This window comes from Cryptomeria japonica, chromosome 3, assembly GCF_030272615.1.
Source record: "Cryptomeria japonica chromosome 3, Sugi_1.0, whole genome shotgun sequence".
Classification (NCBI taxonomy): Eukaryota; Viridiplantae; Streptophyta; class Pinopsida; order Cupressales; family Cupressaceae; genus Cryptomeria; species Cryptomeria japonica.
Window position 1 is genome coordinate 652,120,944 of NC_081407.1, and position 12,887 is coordinate 652,133,830.

Here is a 12,887-nt window from a genome sequence, read left to right on the forward strand (position 1 = left end):
CTAGAATGTGGGTATCATCCTAAAAAACTTGAAAATGTTTGATATTATCAAGCACAGCAGGTGTGGAGACCAACTCCATAGAAAAATTCTTGAGAGGGGATTGGCTTACTGGTTCTAATATACTAGCATCTACAGCCAATGTGTCTGACATTCCATTCACTTTCCTAGGTACTAGTTGAATATTGAAAGCATCAAAATCTTCAACCAAACCCCATACTCTATTCCTATAGGCTACTAACCTTTTATCATGACATGCATATTGGCTTCATACTTGTTTGACCACTAGTTCAGAGTCTCCTTCCACTTTCAAGCATTTAACTCCCTTCTGATGAGCAAAGAGTAATCCTCTAACTATGGCCTCATACTCCATCATATTATTAGTACAAGGGAATTGGAGTCAGTAAGAGGCTAAAAAGGTTTTCCCTTTTGGGCTTGTTAACTCTACACCCGCTCCACTGCCTTCCTTGGATCTTGACCTGTCAAACTTTAAAAACAATATTTCATCTTTTGATTTCTTTACATTTTTCACCTTAGGGTCAGTGATCAAATTAGCTTCCGGAGTGGATTATTGTCTCTCAGGTTCAAGATCTTGCAACACCTGAGGTTGTTCAATTACTGGTTGCAAGAACACTTTAGGGGTGTTAGGAGTAGTTTGTTCCACTTGAGATTATGCTTGAGATTGTGTTTCTTCATTCTTTTTCTTAGGTGGGATATCCTCCTTCTCTTGTTTGACAATCTCAACCACAAAGATCTCCTTGTTGTATTCTCTTGGTTGGGAAGTTTTACTCATAAGATCCATTATTTGAGGCACTACTCCCTCACAACCTGGAATTTGAATTTCTTCCATGTTGATGGTATGATCAACATCTTCACATGGCACCGGGCTCATCACTTTGTAATCTCGTTCTGACATGGGATACATGAAATCTTCGAGTGCTCCTCATGATGTATCCGACAACATTTTGGAAGTAGAAAATCTTGTATTTTTATAGTATCTCCCAAAAAACACATCCCTTGTTTTATTGTTGTAATGAAGTCTTTGACCCGCCTTCTATATGCAGTCATGTCCTCTTGACATAATTGGAGAAGAGCCGGTGCAGAGAAAGTGAGGATTTCATTGACTCTATAGACCCGTGGACTTACTTTAGCATATGCCACCTCATTGGGAGCGCCATAATCTGTGACTAACTTCTTCAACTTAGGTTCACTATCAATTCGAATCTAGTTTCTTACCCCCTTCCATGGAATCCATAAGTATGTAAAACAGGTTGAGAAATAGCCTCCCAAAGTTTTTGACCAATCCCTACTAAGGAGCATCCCATACACCTCTGGAATATCCACCACTTGAATGTCAATGTAACATGATATGTAGGGATCGACACTCAATTGGATGTATACATCCTTTAATTCTCCGATTACATTAACCTCTGTCTTGTCTAGTTGTACCACCTTACTGTTTGCACGTACTAGGTTGAAACTGAGCTTCTGACATATAGAGTAGGGCATTACATTTACTGAAGCACCTGAATCTACCAAACAGTTGTGTAGATTCTTTCCACATATCCTCAAACTCAGTAAAAATGGTGGGTTCTCAATTGCATCACTACTAATGTTGGTGTTGACTTCATTTAAGTCAACCATCTTAACCTCATTGCTCTGTGACTCTAACAGTTCCAACTTCTTAAGGAGAGCCTTCTTTGTTCAGGGAAATATCTCAGTACTTCTATTAGGGACATAGTGGTGGCAGTCCTCTCCATCTCTTTAGTAACATCAAATGATCCATTCAAAACATATTCTTGCCCTTGAACTTGTCTAGGGCATGCTCCTTGAAAAGCCCGAGGAGGGTGAGGATTATTGCTTGTATTCGCATCGGGAGGTACAAGTCCACCCTTCAGGGGAGGTGGCTCTATTAATGGAGCCTTGCCTTGACTCCTAAGATTGTAGTTGTTTCTGGTTTGAAAGGCTTGAGCATCATAGACACATGGTTCACCTTTAGGTTCAACTTGAAATTCTTTGCATAGGAACGTGTCAACCAACATTGTGGTATTAACTTTATTGGGTTCATCATTAGAGAAATCTTTTGATTGAGAATCATCTTGAGAAATCCTTATGATCTTTTTGAATTGGGCACAATTAACCTTAGAATGTGCAGTTGTATCATGCAATCTACACCAATTAGTCAGTAAATTCATCTCAGCAAGATTAACACTTTGTGTGTTGTTTGGGTTATCTCATCTGTCAGGATGATCATGGTTCACCCCACCATTGTTTGGACCCATGTTCCATTGCCTATTGTAAGGTTTGTTGTTATACCTTTGTTTTTGGTTCTGGTTGTTGTAGTTTCATTGATTATTATATGGCTGGGATTGATTATACCCTCCTAGAGGATTCATCTTCGGTTGGCTCAAGTCTGAAGTAACTTGTGAGATCATTTTCTTTAATGCCTCTACTTCAGTAGATATATGAGATCCTTGACTCTCAGGCATCGTAATTGGAGGTTGGCTTTTTGCATGAGAATTACCAAATTGTTTATTTCCCCCTTGAAGTTGACCATAATATTGAGTTTGAGTGGGAGTAGAATTGGTATTATTCTGCCAAGTCGAAGCTTGGGCAACAAACTGTTGATTAGCCTAAGGTTGGGATGCATAGATTGGCACTGAGTTTTTTGTCAGGGCTCCTATAGCTAAAGGTGAGGGTACGCTAGGGAGATGGTTGTAGTTCCCTTGATTTACTCCTACGGGTAAATTGTATCCAATCCCTCCTGGTGTTTGGTTCAACTCATGATTCATGTTGATTTCCAATGTAAAGACTTTTGCCAAAGTGTCCCTTTGATCTTGGGGAACACTCTTCTTGATAAACATAGCCATCCAAGGGTCAATAACTCTTAGATATGAGTCAATTACTATGTTGGGTGCTACCTGGTAAGGAGCTTGTAACCTCTTGAATGCCCTTTGAAAGATAGTATTAAAAGTTGTTAAAGGCTCATTCGGGTACTTCTTAAGAGAGGTGAACTCATGGTATAGTGTTCTGGGGTCTAAGTACACTTGGAATTGATCAATGAAAGCTTTCTCCAAGACAGCCCAATCAGTGACGGAATTTGCCAGTAGGGTTAAATACCAATTATATTTGTTCTCCCCAAGTGAATATGGGAAGAGTCTACATACTACATCTTGGTGTTCAATGTTGTTACGAACGACTGCATCTTTGAATGCTTCAATATGCATATCAGCTGTCCTACCCCCCAAATAATAAAATTTGCTACAAAATTTATCTAGGTTTCTGGTTAGGTCATGTATGGCCGCTAGTATAGTTCTTAGTGGTGTGTGGTCTTGGTAAAAGTACAACATCGGAGGTGGTGACGGTGGACATTGAGTAACAAAAGGTGCAATGATAGGCTAAGGACTAAGGATCAGTCAATATTCTACGTTGGGTATGGATGACTGTGCTGGTGAAGATGTTGAAGGCTATCCCTTAGCTTTATTCCTCTTTCTCCTATTTATGGGTCCTAACGCTACTAAGTCAGATGATGAAGAACTACTCCTAAGGATTCTATGGAATCTCTCAAGAGAGAAAGATGATATACGATCTAACTTAGTGGTTCAATTTTTTGGTTGTGGAGGTGGTTGTAGATTTTCCTGTGGGTGAAGTTATTTTTGTGCCTCCTCTTCTATATGTATAGCCTTTTGTCTTTCATTGTGCAAGACTTGTTGTGCTTGTAACCAATTGTTGTAATCTCTTGTACTGTCCCAAGCAAGATCGTATAGTTGAGTGAGAATGTCGTCTTTCTTGTAGTTGAGGTTGGGTTGCGTAAATGGTAAAAGTTCATCTCCTGGAAGCACCGTATGTGGTTAATCAATAAGGGGACTAGTACGTGGCCCTCCTTCTAGCGCTAGTTTCTGTTGACAACTATTTTGAGACACCCGCCAATAGTCAGGTAGCCAATGTGAACACTCACCACCTCTCCTAAGAAGCAGTGAGCTTAGGAAAAACTCATTAGAACAAGGTCTCTATAATCGGGTCATGATGGTGATGGGCAGCCCAATGGTTGATATGGTTGTACCTATTAAGGGGCGTGCTGGTTGAAACTAAATCCCATTGATCGTTAATGGCTTAATTTCCTCCTTTTTTTTGTATTTTATAATTCAATATTCTCTGGAAAATAAACTATGAAGAGTAAAGGAAACAAGAAAACAACAATGAAATCAATTCAATAACAACTTAACAAGCTACTCAGCTAGTTCCCAGAAATCCAGGAAATTATCAAATATTATTCAAATTAGCATTCAACAACGGACCTCTAGTAAACCTGCAAAATCATCAATAATACCGCCTACCACAATAATTCTCATAGACCACTCACGTATGAAATATGATTCATAAATCAATAAATAGAAGATCAAACCAAGTTGCTAATTCCAAATAACAAACATTACCAGATTACACAAAATAATTTCCTAGAATATAGGCGTAGATCAGGCAATCTACAAGATCCTTCTTATATTAATTTCAAATAATAAAAAATAACTGAAATGTATCATAATCTGAAAGAATATCTTAAAAACTTCTAAGTGGGCCACAAATCATCAATATGCGGACCCTTACAAATGAATCTAACTCCTCAATTTATAGAGTTTTCTACCCTACTTTCTAGGAAATAAACCTAATCTAAATTAAGAACTCAAAACTAGGAGTCGCAATTAACTTGCAAGTTTCTGCCTCTAGACTCCAGTTAACTACTATAAAATGGAGGTTGCACGAGCACTACAAAGACCATGCTGTGTGAGCCAAGGTTTCATAGTCATGTAGAATTTTGCTCAGAATAGGAACATGAGTTGGAGCTACCATCAGAGTGTTAATGGAGATGCCATGCAAAATCTCTTCTTATAAATCCTTCTATCTTTAGTAACTATAGGTTCATCTTCTACTTCTTTTTATAAGATTTATAAATATTAATAATTCATGCAACTACTTGAATAGGAGGGTAAACTACATGCTTAATTCTAAATTTCTACTTCTTTGAAACTTCATCCGCATGCTTCTTTCCCTTCTCTAACTCCCCTATTGTTTCACCCACTTATTGACATTGGGTAATCAGGTATGTGTATCTATCCATCAGTGTGCCATCGAATTGAGTTGGAGGTCCTAGATGTTGGGCCTCATATGTGTCCCATTGATTCAATACTTTCTCTTCCTCCACGATCCCCATATTAGATAACCCCAACCCAAAAGCTCCAAGCAAATGCTTTACAAAATTCTCATATTTCAAAAATTCCCTAAGGAGAGGGACTCAGATTTCTACCACATACTACTGAAGCATTTCAATCTTCAGTTCCAAAATGTATGCATAAGATTGCAAGTTTTTACAGCTATGTCCTCCTAAGAGGTCCTCCTCTATTATTACCTCTTCTCCTAAATGAAAAACTTTATTCAAAATTAGAAACTATTTATTAAAAATGTTTAGTTTTTGTTCCCATTGCATAGAATAAGAAGCTAATGTTCTGTTTGCCTAAGCTGCCTCTCGGTATACCCTTATGGTATCCTGCAAAAAATAACCTAATCTTAGCAGCATTTATCTAAGCCCATGATTTAGCTGTAGTAGCCACCTATCTCACCTCCATTAATGCTTTTACTTCTCCCTCTAATAGTGATGAGGTTGAAGGTAAGTTGTCAGTCCTACAAGAGTCTAGAGGTTTACTCATCTCTACTAGCAACTGCTTATATTTCCCCAGTTATGCTTTAAGCTCTATGTTGGAGGTGTTCTCCTTTTCCATGCGCCCCCTAACAACATTGGTGGCTAGTTCTAAAGTGTCTAACTCTCCCCACTTTGTTTTCTTACCCAAGTTTACTTGGGATACTTGGTATTTGGGAGTGGCTTGACCTTCAGTTTGCAGTGGAACTACCACATTTGCAACCACTTCACCAGAACCTACTCTTGACAAATGATGTACAATCTTTGGTTTCTTGACCTTTTGGGGTTCCTCTGTGATTACCTATTGCAATGTCACCTTGGGTAGCTCTACCTTTCTCTTCTTCTTCTCAAAAGTGAATTCTAGTTACTATGGTATATCTTTATCTTTGTCACCTTGATGTGACACTATGTCAGTCGTTACAATATGAACATCTTCCTGTTCCTTTGCTTCATCCCTCTCTTTCGCATCTGTCTGTTTAGGATTTTGAGATGAAGCAACTTGGCAGGCCAGATTAGTTTGGAGAGCCATATTAACATTCAGCTATTGTTGCCTATGAAACTCTCCTAACTTACCACTGACCTTTTCTCCAAACATCCTCCCTTCCTCATCTGATTCTGTTCTACCTTTCCCTGCATCTATGTCCTTAAGGAGGTCTTCTTAATCCTAAGGGGTTAAGACTAATCTTTCATTTAGAAAATCTTCCGCCTCATCTCATTCTTTCTCCCCTTTAAGTGACTATTGTTCCTTGGGTTGTTCCTCCTCATGGTCTAAGTCTGATTCAGCATTCCTGATGATTACCTCCTCAGTGGCAGACCTAAATCCCTGTATCTGAGGCTGCCCTATGGTTGTATCAACTGATGGTGGTATGGGGGCATTTGTAACTGGAACTTATGCAATAGGTATTAGAGGAGGCTAAGTGGGCACACCCTCATTTGTTTCTATTTCTTCTTATTTCTCCTGAGCAGCTTCACTTGCAACCTGCCCTATAACTATCCTTTGCAAAAGGACTTCATCGAGTGGCACTACTCTTAATCCATCTATTATCCCTAGGTCTGCATCCTTCTTCAATAACTCAGACATCCTCATCTTCTCCTTAAGCTTTCTCATTAGATCCTCGGTGCTATCTTGGGGCCCCACTTCTTCATTAGGGTCAGTAGATGTATTCTTTCTTGACCTTGAGCTTGTTTTCTGAGCACACTCCTTATAACCCCTTGACTGGGGTATCCCTGAGGTAGACTCTTTTTTCTTCTCCTTTGAGGCACCCAACCTAACCCTTTGACTTAGCGACTATTTAGTCTAGTGGATTACCGCTCGGGAGACTTTTTCTATATTTACATCTTCATTTGCAGACCACCTTATTGGGGAGGGAGCTCTTTTATCAATTTCTTTCTCTTTATATGTTGTATCAAGAAAGTCTCCACCATCCCTCAGGTCTTTAGGGAGATTGGTTTCAATTTCAAAATCCCTTATTTGGGGCACTGATAACTTGTTGCAGTTTTTCTCTATCACTTCAGAACTGTCTTCGAGGTTTGCCCAAAAATCCTCTAGTCTAGTCTTATGCCCCTCATATGCCTTAGGCATAGTTTGTTTGAGTTTCTCACAGGGATCATATAATTCCCTAGCATAATCAAAATCTTTAAGATTCAAATCTTGGAGCTCTAGCTTCGCTAACTTAGCTACCTGTATCTTTGAGTAGGAGAAATACCCAATAGATACTGAAAAGTCAATCCCTGTTTTGTGCTTGGATGATAGGAGGGATTGGAGGCCTAGTAACTGCCTGACATATTCTAATAGAATGACCCTGTCATTACAGTACCTTGGGAGCAGCATTGGGTTTCCTGTAAACCCACTGACCCTTATGTAGGTGGAGCATGGGTTTTGGATAAACCAACATGCCCATTCTTGGATGATGGCCATGCCCTCTGGGCTTATCTTCTATCTAGTGTCTCCAATTAACTTTATGGTTATGGGGAAGAGGAAGGCATCATTAATCCTTTTGAAATGTGCCTTTGCGTTAGTGAGGGGGAGTTGGGAATAATATTCCCAGACCTTCTTTTGGCCTTCTTCGTCTCCAAGATGACCTTCCACCTTTAGGCCTAGAAACTTGCCTGCCCTTGCAGCCACCCAGATGACATAGGAGGTAAAGAAGATTTTCTTAGTCTGGTGGACCTCTTTCATTTGTTTGCATATATTATCTGGAAGGATCTGAGGCCAGTCAAAATATTGCTTTCCTATTAGGATGGTTGTCATGAATTGGAACATCCATGGGTGAAAGTGTTTGTAGTCAGGCTTGCCGAAGGCCTTGCTTAACATGATGATCAAGTCTCTTTGTGGTTCTTCAAAGTTTACCCTCAGTATCTCTATGGCCTTTAGACCTATTTTCCTTTCTTCCTCCAACTAGTTTTCATTCATGTGCCTTTTGTTTGAGGTCACATTGTCGTTCCATACCTTCAAGGCCTCCCCTTTAGTTGAGAGGAATATCTCATCTTTGGTTGGGATGCCGAACACAAATCCCAGCATATCAAGGGACAAATCTATCATTGTTTTACCCTGTGTGTTTGTGCATTTCCTAGTGTCAGGGTCATAAAACTGGGCAATCATCATTATAAACTTAGGATCCTACACCAACTGTGGGAAGATGGTAACCTCTACTAGGCCTTATCTCTTTATCCTCCTCTGTGGGGCTTCCAACCTTGGTTTATCCAACTAGGTTTTGATGTCTTCAATCTCAATATGTCTGATCTCAGTATCAGTAACCCATTGAATTTGATCATCCAATTTTGAAGCATAAACTTGCCCTTGGTAATGGTATTTCATGGTTTCCAGAAGTAGATCAATGTCCTTGCCTCTCTTGCTAGAATTTGGGTCCATCTAATTGCTTGAATTTGCAAGAAGGAAACAAGTGTCAATACCTGGTATAAAACATAAAAACTTCATTTACCTCAGGACTCTGGGGTTCCAAGATGGGTAGTTTTCTTTTTAAACAAGGGCTTCAGAACTTTGGGTTTTCAAGATAGGAAATATTAAAAAAAAAAGGTCCAGAACTTCGGGGATCCAGGATAGGAAGGCGTGAACGAAGTCCAGAACTTCGGGGTTCTGGGGTTCCGTGCTTGATGGGCTGTAAATGGGTTTGAAACTTTGAGATTTTGGGTTTTCAGGATTGAAGGTTGATGTTCAGCTCGAGACTCTAGGGTTTCAGCGTAGACACAAAAAGACACCCAAAATATTTTAAGGACGAGCTCAGAAGAACAGACCTTGGAAGTCCGAGGTTCTGGGGTGAGTAGTATTACTTCTTGAAATGGGTAATCCAGAACTCCGGGATTCTTGGGTTCCGATTTTATCAAAGGTAAGGCTCAATAATAACCTCAAAACTCTGAGGTTTTGGGGTTTCAGGTTGGGTGAAGCAACTAACCCAAAACTCTGGGGGTCTGGGGTTCCGAGGTGGGAGCTAGGGCACGCAGGAAGAAAAAAGATAAAACATGGAAAATAAAAACAAGAAAAGAAACAAGCAAAAACCCATGACAAAAAGAAGATATAAACTACAAATGACAAGAAGGTCAAGAAAAATCACCAACCTGGTGAGGAAAATTGCCCAAGAACATGAAAGGAGCTCGGAACGATGGAGGCATGAAGTTAGGAGGCAAGAAAGCAAGAGCTCTGGAAGGTTGAATGCACAAATGAGCTTTCAAAAGTTCACTATTCATATTTATACCCCCCGAACCTTGTTCGTACAAATGACTTAAACATGACCTTAGGACTCCAAGGTTCCAAAGTTCTGAGGTCGACACAAAATCCAAAGAACAAATACCACACCTTGGGACTCTGGGGTTTCGAGGTTTCAGGGTGAGGGAGAACAAACAAGCAAACAAGGATCAACCTCGGGAGTCTGGGGTTATGGAGTTCTGGGGTTGATGAACAAAAACACAACGTACCTCGAGACTCCGGGGTTTTGAGGTAAACGAAAGAAAAAAAATAGACAAGACAAGGCACCACCTTGGGATTTTGTGGTTCCGAGGTAGGTGCACTAACAAGGAAAAAGGCCAACCTCGAGACTTCAGGGTTCTGGGGTTCCGAGGTGGACAAAGAGAAATGAAAAGGAAAGAGACCTTGGGACTCCGGGACTCTGAGGTTCCAAGGTAGAAGGAGCAAAACAAAAAGAAATAAAGTAGCATAAAGCAAAAAGAGGACCCATATTTTCAACACAAGGAAACTAATGGGGGTTATTTATGTAGGGCATAATAGGATTGAAGATGGATCCTAAGAAGGTAAGAGAAATTGTTGAATGGCCTACACCGAAAAACATTGGAGAAGTAAGATCATTTCATGGATTGGCTAGTTTTTACCAGAAGTTTATTAGAAATTTCAGTTCAGTTTGCAGCCCTATGCTTGAGATAATGAGAGGAGATAGGAAGGATTTCAAGTGGACAACTAAAGCAAATAGAACTTTTGAATAGTTGAATCAGAATATGACAGAGCAACCTATGTTGGCTTTACTGAATTTTAGCAAAGTATTTCAAGTGGATTGTGATGCAAGTGGGAATGCAATTGGAGCAATGTTAAGTTAGGCAGGAAGACTGGTAGCTTATTTCAGTGAGAAGTTGTATGATGCAAGGAGGAAATATTGTGTGTATGATCAGGAGTTTAAATGGCATAGTTCAAGCATTGAAGAAATGGAGACATTTTTTGTTTCCTAAAGATTTTGTGTTTTATAATGATCATCAAGCTTTGAAATATTTAAACAGTCAAAGTTGAATCAGAGACATATGAGATGGGTAGAGTTCTTGTAGAGTTATACCTTTGTTTTGAAGCATAGAAGTGGGAAGTCAAATAGAGTTGTTGATGCATTGAGAAAAAGGAGGAACTTGCTGACAAAGATGAGATTAGAGGTATTAGGTTTTGAGCAATTGAAGAACTTGTATGAGGACGGTCCAGATTTTGCAGAACCTTGGAAAGCTTGTAAGGAATTGGTTATGGTGGATATAAGTAAGTAGCTAGACTATTTCATTCAAGATGAGATGTTGTTTAGAGGAGTTCAGTTGTGTATACCTAGGAGTTATATAAGGGAGAATCTGATAAAGGAGAAGCATAGTGGAGGATTAGTCGGACACTTTGGTGTTGTTAAGATAATGACATTGATTAGTGAGAATTAATTTTGGTTGCGGATTCATAAGGATGTTAGGAAATTTGTGTAGAGATATAGGATTTGTCAACTTGCAAAAGGTAGTAGTCAAAATGTTGGATTGTATAAGCCTTTGACAATTTCAGAGAGACCTTGGGAGGACACAAGCATGGATTTTATACTTGGCTTGCCTAAGACACATAGAGGAAATAATTTTATATTTGTGATGGTGGATAAATTCTCAAAGATGACACATTTTATACCTTGTAAGAAGATAACAGATGCAACGCATATAGATGACCTATTTTTCAAGGAGGTGCTAAGATTGCATTGATTACCTAAGAGCATAGTTTCAGATAGAGACACTAAGTTTGTTAGATAATTTTAGAGGATACTTTGGAAGAAGATGAAGATAGATTTGAAGTTCAGTTCTACTTTTCACCCACAGACTCATGGATAGATAGAGGTAGTGAATAGGAGTTTGGGAAATTTGTTGAGATGTTTAGTTGAAGTGAAAACCAGAAATTGGGACTTGATCCTTGCACAAGAAAAGTTTGCCTGCAATAATTCAATGAACAGGAGAACCGAAAGAACACCTTTTGAGATTGTTACTAGAGCATATCCTAGAGGCATATCAGAATTGAGAGACATCATTAACGAAGTTAAAAGGAATGCAGAAGCAAAATAATTTGTAGAGCATATGAAGACAATACATACTCAGGCAAAACAACATTTGGAAGATATGAACAAGTATAAGGAGAAAGCAGATGAAAAGAGGAGACATAAGGAATTTGAAGTTGGAGATGAAGTGATTTTGTATCTGAGAAAAGAAATGTTTCCAGTTGGATCCTATAAAAATTTGAAGATCTTGAAGAAATTCAGTTCCAAAAAATGCATATAAAGTGGAGTTACCTGATAGTTTGGATATTTCACCTATATTCAACATTACAGATCTACATCAATACCATGAGGTAGAATTTAGTGAGGACAATGTTACAGACTTGGAGAAGTAGATACCATAGAGAATACCAGATCATAATTAAAAAAGTTTGGATAGAAGAATTTGGTGTAGCATCCAGAGCAACTAATACAGAGATTATATTGTGAAGTGGAAGGGTAGACCAGTTGAAGATTCATCATGGATTTTTCAAGCAGAGGCAGACCGTATTGGTTTTCCTATGACCCCAGAAAAGTGAGGGAATCACTTTTTTTATCAACAACCTCGGATGTTTGATGAAGGAGCATCTCTGGTTCATGGCAATCTTGCATCAACCAAAAACATTCTTTTCGATTTGTTTCTTGTTTTGCAGCTTTAGCATTTATTTCTGTGTTTCTTTTCATTTTCTCACCAAATCTTGCAGAGATGGATTTTTTTTGTGGACATGTTCATCTATCTTATTCTAAGTATGTGGGATGTTTGGATCTTTTTCTGGCAAGTTATTGCTTCCGAAATCTGAGACGGTTTTTTGGCTTGGAACAACATAACCGCTTGGACCTATTCACTATTGGCAAATCTTGTGGATCACTTTCATAGCTTGCATAGCTTCAGTTCATTATTTTGAACATTCCTTGGCATGTGTCCAACCTTCCCTTGGGTCCGCACTTCATTATATGAATTTTCCAGAAGGATCTCTTTGGCGGAAGCCAACCTTGTTGTTTTACACATTACATCTTGTTCATAAACATTTACTTCATCTTGGAATGATGCGGATCATTCTTGATCATATAAATCAATGTAATTAAGCATTTAGAAATCAATTATGAGAACACAGAATAATAATCCTAAGGTTTAGAGATCCGGATTTGGCTCATATTCTTGCTTGAGTTTGGATATTGCGATTGAGTGTATTTTTAATCAGACCTGTGAGCCGAATCTTGTGAGCCCACATGTTGCTGACAATTAGTAATTCATTTTTATTATATAATACAGTTTGTTTCTATATTTTTTCCAGCACATTGAGTTCTTTCTTTTGTGTAACTCTTGTTGCATGGTCCAAACTATTCTCTTTGAGTATCATCTTGCCATAACTGCACCAATAATATTATACAATATTTATTTTTATAGGTGGAGTTTGTCT